We start from the raw sequence: 8,057 nt of genomic DNA, 5'->3' as shown, positions 1-8,057 counted from the left end.
GTTGTCAAATCGATTAATTGTAAATAATTGCATCCAAAATCTTTAAAATATATATTTGCATATACATTACACATAAATATACACAGTACACACATACATTATGTATACACAAACTTTTATTTGGTATGCAATTAATCATGATTAATCGATTTGAAAGCACTATGTGGAAGTGATTACAACAATATAACTTCATTCTGTCATTATTGTTATTTGAAAGGGATTTCAACAATATATTTTCTATATCATTATTGTTATAGTAATTTTTTTGTGAATGGGTCTTTAATCACAGAATACTTATGACACTCAAATCTGTATGACTTTTAAAATCTCAATAAATAACATACATTATGTAAACAATCTTTTATTTGTGATGTGATTAATCACGATTAATCGATTTGACAGTACTTTCTGGAAGTGATTTTAGCTTTTTTTCTTTGTCGTTATTGTTATATAGTCATTATTGGTTTGAATGGGCGTTTAATCACAAAATACTTATGACACTCAAATCTGTAGAAATGTTTAAATCTCAATAAATAACATGCATTATGTTAACACAATATTTTATTTTGGATTTGAATAAACACGACAAATCAATTTGATAGCGCTTTTGGGAAGTGATTTTAATAATATATTTTCTCTGTCGTTATTGTTATATTTATCGTTTTTGGTGTAAATCACAAAATACTTATGACACTCAAATCTGTACGACTTTTAAAACCTCAAATAGCATACATTATGTAGACACAATCTTTTATTTTGAACGTGATTAATCGATTTGACAGCACTTTTTGGAAGTGATTTCAACAATTGAATTTCTTTTTGTCGTTACTGTTATAGTTATTATTCTTGGTGTGAATAGGCCTTTAATCACAAAATATTTATGACACTCAAATCTGTAGAACTTTTAAAATCTCAAATAACATCCATTATGTTAACACTATCTTTTATTCGGGATGTGATTAATCGCGATTAATCGATTTGGCAGCGCTTTCTGGAAGTGATTTCAATAATATATTTTCTCTGTCGTTACTGTTATAGTTATCGTTTTTGGTGTAAATCACAAAATACTTATGACACTTAAATCTGTATGACTTTTACAATCTCAATAAATAACATGCATTATGTAAACACAATGTTTTATTTTGGACGCAATTAATCACGATTAATCGATTTGACAGCGCTTTCTGGAAGTGATTTCAATAATATATTTTCTTTGTTGTTACTGTTATAGTTTTTGGTGTAAATCACAAAATACTTATGACACTTAAATCTGTATGACTTTTACAATCTCAATAAATAACATGCATTTTGTAAACACAATGTATTATTTTGGACGTGATTAATCACGATTAATCGATTTGACAGCACTTTCTGAAAGTGATTTCAACAATTTCAATTTCTTTCTGTCAGTATTGTTATATGGAAGTGATTCTAACAATATAATTTCTCTGTTCGTTACTGTTACAGCTACCGCTTTTAGCGTGAATGGGCCTTTAATCACAAAATACTTTTGACACTCAAATCTGCATGACTTTTAAAATTCCAAATAACATTCATTATGTAAACACAATCTTTTATTTTGGACGCAATTAATCACGATTAATCGATTTGATGGGCCTTTAATCACAAAATACTTGTGACACTCAAATCTGTATGACTTTTAAAATCTCAAATAACATACATTATGTAAACAGTCTTTTATTTTGGATGTGATTAATCGTGATTAATCGATTTGATAGCACCATCTAGAAGACATTCTAAAACTCTAATTTCTTTGTCATTATTGTTATAGTTATCACTCTTGGTGTAAATGGGCCTTTAATCACAAAACACTTATGGCTCTCAAATCTGTATGACTTTTAATATCTCAATAAATAACATGCATTATGTAAACAGTCTTTTATTTTGGATGCGATTAAATGTGATTAATCGATTTGACAGCACTTTCTGGAAGTGATTTCAACAATATAATTTCTCTATGTCGTTACTTTTATAGCTATCGCTCTTGGTGTAAATGGGCCTTTAATCACAACATACTTATGATGCTCAAATCTTTTAAAGGTCCCATATTGTCAAAATCGAAATTTCCTGGCTTTTTTCATGATAACTGAGGTCTAGGGGCTATGTAACTACCATATGAGTTTCAAAACAGTCAATCCACAGTAAACTGCACACAGCCTGCTTAAAGTAGCTGCTTCTTTTCACGAGATGCTGTGACTTCTGTAACGATGTGACGTCCGATCTACTCAGTCACCGCCTTCAGTAACCACCCCGAGCACCAACCACGTCCCACCCTCCTTTTGTCAAACCCAGACAACAACGCATCCATTCCATTGTTGAGCAACAACAACATGAAAACAAGTCGAGAAAACGCTGTTCAGTCCATGGATGTCAGGAAACTACATCATTGCACAGGCTTCCGAACAACGTTAATATAAGAGACCAGTGGCAGTCAACTTCAGCCTCTTTCACACAGCGATTCCGGTAAATACACGGATAATGCTTCCCATGATTTGTTCCGGAGTTGTTTAATTTGGTTCATTCACAGTTGTTTTCCGGAATCTGTGCGTGCTTTACACACAGCCCATAAAGACGTGACGTTTGGATGTGAGATGTAATGCGACGCGTACGTTTCACTAAACTGAAACTAAACTGAACAAACTGTGCTTCAGCGCTGATAGTGCGGAGCTGGCTCTGCCCGATCGCCGCTTCATTCCACTTTGCACGTATTTTTTCGTTGTGAAGAGTCGCATGATAATGTGCATCATCACTACAACACTGCCTTTATGGTTCTGGCTTTTGTTCACACAGCGCTCGTTCCCGTAATTTTCCAGAATCAGCGCGCATAGTGAAAGGGGCTTTACTGAAGCAACAGTTATGTAGCTTACTGCATTCGGTGTTTGAAAAAGAAAAAACATTAATGATCATTCTGAAATATCCTGTTGAGTATCAGCAGGCTAGGCTCTCTCTATTGCTCTGAGCTCGCTTACAGCATACATGACCGTAGTTACCTGTGATTGGCCTGGCTGTGCGTCACTCAGAAAACAACAGGCCAATCAGAAGAGAGGCTCATGAATATTAATTAGATGGGCCAAAATCGACCTGTTTTTGACAGAGCTCCTAAAAAAGGAGCTGTAAAAATATATCGAGATGGATTTTGGCACTTATACCGCAAATATATATTCTTAAGGACATCAACAACTAAAATAAACCTCCAGAAATGTGTACAATATGGGACCTTTAAAATCTCAATAAATAACACATTACGTAAACACAATCTTTTATTTTGGATGCGATTAATCGATTTGACAGCACTTTTTGAAAGTGATTCAAACAATATAATTTCTGTCGTTATTGTTATAGTTATCGTTCTTGACGTAAATGGTCCTTTAATCACAAAATACTTATAACACTCAAATCTGTATGACTTTTAAAATCTCAATAAATAACACATTACGTAAACACAATCTTTTATTTTGGATGCGATTAATCGATTTGACAGTCTGGAAGTGATTTCAACAATATATTTTCTCTGTCATTATTGTTAGAATTATTCTTGGTTTGAATGGCCTTTAATCACAAAATACTTATGACGCTCAAAACCGTACGACTTTTGAAATCACAATAAATAAATTATTTTTCATTTGTGGAAAACAAAGGATAAATGTAAGGTTGTGCTGGTTGATCTTTTCCATATTACAATAAATGGAGACTAAAGCTTTTAAAGCTTCAACCCCAAAACGCCATAAAAAGTATCATAAAAGTAGCTTAAATTATTTTTTAATAATTACATTTGGGCTGTGTGAGAAGCAGCAATGTTGAATTCATAAATTAATTTATGATCCAGATCACTAAACAAGTCTGAATGATTTGTTACTTGCCAAGCAGATTAAGACATTTGGATCGTCTTATGGACCACTTTTATGGCACTTTTCTGTTTCTTTTTAGGCTTTACAAATGAATTTTTCTGTCCTAGTTTGGAATGACATGAGGGTGAGTAAAGGATGACAGAATTATCATTTTCAGGTGAACAATCCTTTTAAAATTTGCACAGTCACTTTATGAGAGATCTGCTGTACGTCTAGGTTATTGTACAGTGCATGGGGAAAAAAGTTGTTCCCATTTTTAAAAGGGGCATATAAATCCATTCTGCCAGCGGCCCTCCAGAGCGCAATGGTAACGTGAGAGGCCGATGGAAAGAGAATCCCACAGAAAGCCATCAGACATCAAAGCTCTGGAGACAACTCACAGTAACATTCCTGCCTCTCGTTTGGAAACCTGCCGTCCTGCGCCCAAAGCGGAGAGGCTCCCCATCCTACACCACCTATATTTCACATCCATAAAGTCTGGAACAGGCCGGATATCAGACGAGGAGCAGATGAGCGCCATTCCAAAAGAGCCACTCTGGAAGCAGGACATACCAGAGCCCTCGACTCAATGGGCTGTGAAATCACACATAAAGAAGAAACCAATAGGAGGGAGATGTGGAATTTCTGCCGCTTATCAAATCCAGCTTCCAGACGATTCCCGACACTTCTGTAGGAGCATCAGAGAGATGAGTACACAGACAAGAACAAAGAGACCCTCTCTCTGTCTGTCGTTCAAGCAATAATGGTGAAAACGGCGAGTGATAAACGCTCCGCACATTCGCATGTAATTTATTGCCGCTCATCAACACGTTCTAAACTCGCGTCTGCAGGGCTCCTAGCTAATTGTAAAAATGTCAGCCGCGCTCTGCACAGGGTGGAAGCGTTAAATTTTTTCAGTGCTTGGAGAGATAAAACTTGCTCCCTGTTATGCGAACAAGGTTAAAACAAAAAGCCCCCTTGCCCCTTAGTGTCTCACACTGTCTTTCACCTGAACACATGCTCTCAACACCAATTGTTGATTTAGGATAATCTAATCAGACAGGTGAGAAAAGAACAAGAGGGTTAGGTGTGAAGAACCATTAGGAACCAGTGTTACTGTTAACACAAACTAAATCTATATATGTTTTAAATGAAATACTGATACAAATATCAGGCAAATTAAATTAAAATAATTTTAAAAGTGCAAAACTCACTGAACTAAACTAAAATATTAGTTTTTAGTTAATATAAGACAGTCCAAAAATTGTTTAGTGGGTAAACAAAAACTAAAATAAAAATAAATTAAATTAAAATTGAAAATACAACAAAAATTGAATTAAAAACTTTTTTTTTACCAATCTACAAATGCACATTAATTTGTACGTGCAAGTGGATACTAAACAATGCAAAAGTAGGTATTATATGCTGAACAAAGTTATACAAATAAAATATAATATATATATATATATATATATCATTCTTCCAGCTATATGCAAATACACGTGTAAATGTTTGCGGTTAAAATGTAATAATAAAAGTGTAAAAAGAAATTAAAAAATGGCAGAATAAAATAAAATAATATAAAATAAAGTTGTTCTTGTTCTTCCTGCTATATGCAAAAAAAATGTGTAAATGTACGTGGTTAAAATGTAATTTAAAAAATATTGGAGACATAAAAAAAACAACAACAATAAAAATACAATAAAATTATTTAAAAATATATTAAAAAAGAGAGATTTTTTTTATTAAATTAAATAAAAAAAGTTGTTGTACTTTCTGTTATATGCAAATATATGTGTAAACGTTAAAATGTAATAAACAAGTGGAGAAAAATGTAACAAAATAAAGAAATAAAGTAAAATAAATAATTATCTGGTCGTTTGTAAAAAAAATACTTGAAGTAAAATCTAATAAAAAAAGTGTAGAAAAAAAGAAAAAAGTAAAGTAAAATAATAATAAATAAAATAAAATAAAATAAAATAAATTATCTGGGCTGGTCATTTGGAAATTATCTGATATATAATGTAATGAAAAAGTAAACGTAAATAAAATCAAATAAAAATAAGTATAAATAGAAAATTCTTCCAGCTATATGCGAACAAATGTGTAAATGTTTGCGGTTAAAATGCAATAATAAAAGTGGAAAAAGAAATGGCAGAATAAATCAAATAAAAATATTGGTTGTTGTTCTTGTTTTTCCTATATATGCAAAAACGTGAAAATATGCAGTTAAAATGTCAAAGTGGAAAACAATTTGAAAAACAGTAAAATTAAACTTATAAATAACATTTTGGTTATGCTGTTGTTTTTGTTCTTCCTGCTATATGCAAATATATGTATAAATGTATGCAATTAAAATTTGATTAAAAAAAGGGGGAGTAAAAAATGACAAGAAAAATAAAATTAAAATAATAAAAAACATTTTCTTCCTGCTACATGCAAATATATGTGTAAATGTTAAAATGTAATAAAAAAGTGGAGGAAATAATAAAAATTAAAAATTAAAAAAGATAATTATCTGGGCTGGTCATTTGTAAAATGTAATAAAAAAAGTGAAGTACAAAAGTAAAATGAAATAAAATATTCTGGGCTGATCATTTGGAAATGATCTGATATATAATAATACCTGAAGTGAGAAGTATTTAGAACACTACAATAGGCAAACATGGAAGCAGTCCAAGCTACTCAAAGTTAAAAGTGGACAAATTCTTTTGCAGCATGTGTAAAACATCTCTAAATGTTGTTTTTATTGATAAAATCTATCTAAACGATGTTTCACAACATACAGGCCTATGCTACAAATTGCACAATTTCCAGATTGGACATTATAATGCATTTCCTCTTGGGAGAAAAAATACTAAAATATGCTTTTAAACACACCTGCCTGTCATGGACGTTGCAAACTGTGTTTAAAACAAGGCTGAGACATCTGCATTCACACAGGCCCGGAGTACCGTAATCAAAATTCCAGATTCTGCCTTCTCATGGAACGCGTCCAGAATGCAAGGTCAATAATTGCCTGAACCTCCCTGGAGAGAAGGACTCTGCTGACATAGGAAGCCATAAATTAGGACCCAAAACGCAGCAGCATGTCATGCGTCATTAGGGCCGGAGAGGGCTGCTTTATCTGTTCGTCATTCGGACACCGTGGATGGCACCTCCCATGTCAAAACACAAACCACATGGGAGAGGTGCAGGGTACTGCATACCTCAACATCTGACGGGACAGCTTAAAACAGTCACTCCCTGTAGAAAATACATACATTCATACTATTAATCAGAAACAATGCTTGCACTAACCCACTCCACCATAAGTCAGAGAGTATGAGTGTGAAATTAAAAAACGCATTTATCAAGTGTACGTCGTTGACATCATATCGGTCACTCACTAAAACGTTTATGTAAAACTAAATTTTTCTTTTTGCTACCAGGGAAAAAAAAAATATTACATTTGGAAAAAAACTGTCTGTCTTGATTTCTAAATCCTATTTGCACTTTTGCGTTATTAAATGTGCTGCAAATGACTCAGATACACTTGGACACCAGCAGCAAATAAATCATAATTAGCTAAATGCATACTTCTAGGTTTTTATATGTGGAATGGATCTTCAGTGAATAGCTGACATTTAAGACAACAGGATTTACTTTTTGGGTGAACAATTTACTTTTATATGTTTCATGCATAATAGATAAAAAAGAAATCAAGGAATACGATAAGTATACACACATACTTGTATACATCTATAAGATTTATATAAATAAATAAATAAATAAATATATATTAGTGCTGTCAAATCGATTAATCGCGATTAATCGCATCTAAAATAAAAGTTTGTTTTGTTGACATAATGTATAAAATACACGCACATACATGTGTGTGTATGTGTGTGTGTGTGTGTGTGTGTGTGTGTGTGTGTGTGTGTGTATATGATTTATAAATAAATATAAACTATATTACATATTATATGTATATATATATATATATATATATATATATATATATATATATATTAGTCCTGTCAAATCGATTAATCGCGATTAATCACATCCAAAATAAGTTTGTTATTAAACAAATACACACATACATGTATATATCTATAATACTTAAATATAATTTTATATTTATATATAAATATTAATGCTGTCAAATCGATTAATTGTGATTAATCACGATTAATTGCATCCAAAATAAGTTTGTTTATATAATTT

This window comes from Garra rufa, chromosome 24, assembly GCF_049309525.1.
Source record: "Garra rufa chromosome 24, GarRuf1.0, whole genome shotgun sequence".
In the NCBI taxonomy this organism is placed as follows: Eukaryota; Metazoa; Chordata; class Actinopteri; order Cypriniformes; family Cyprinidae; genus Garra; species Garra rufa.
This window is presented reverse-complemented; position numbering follows the sequence as displayed.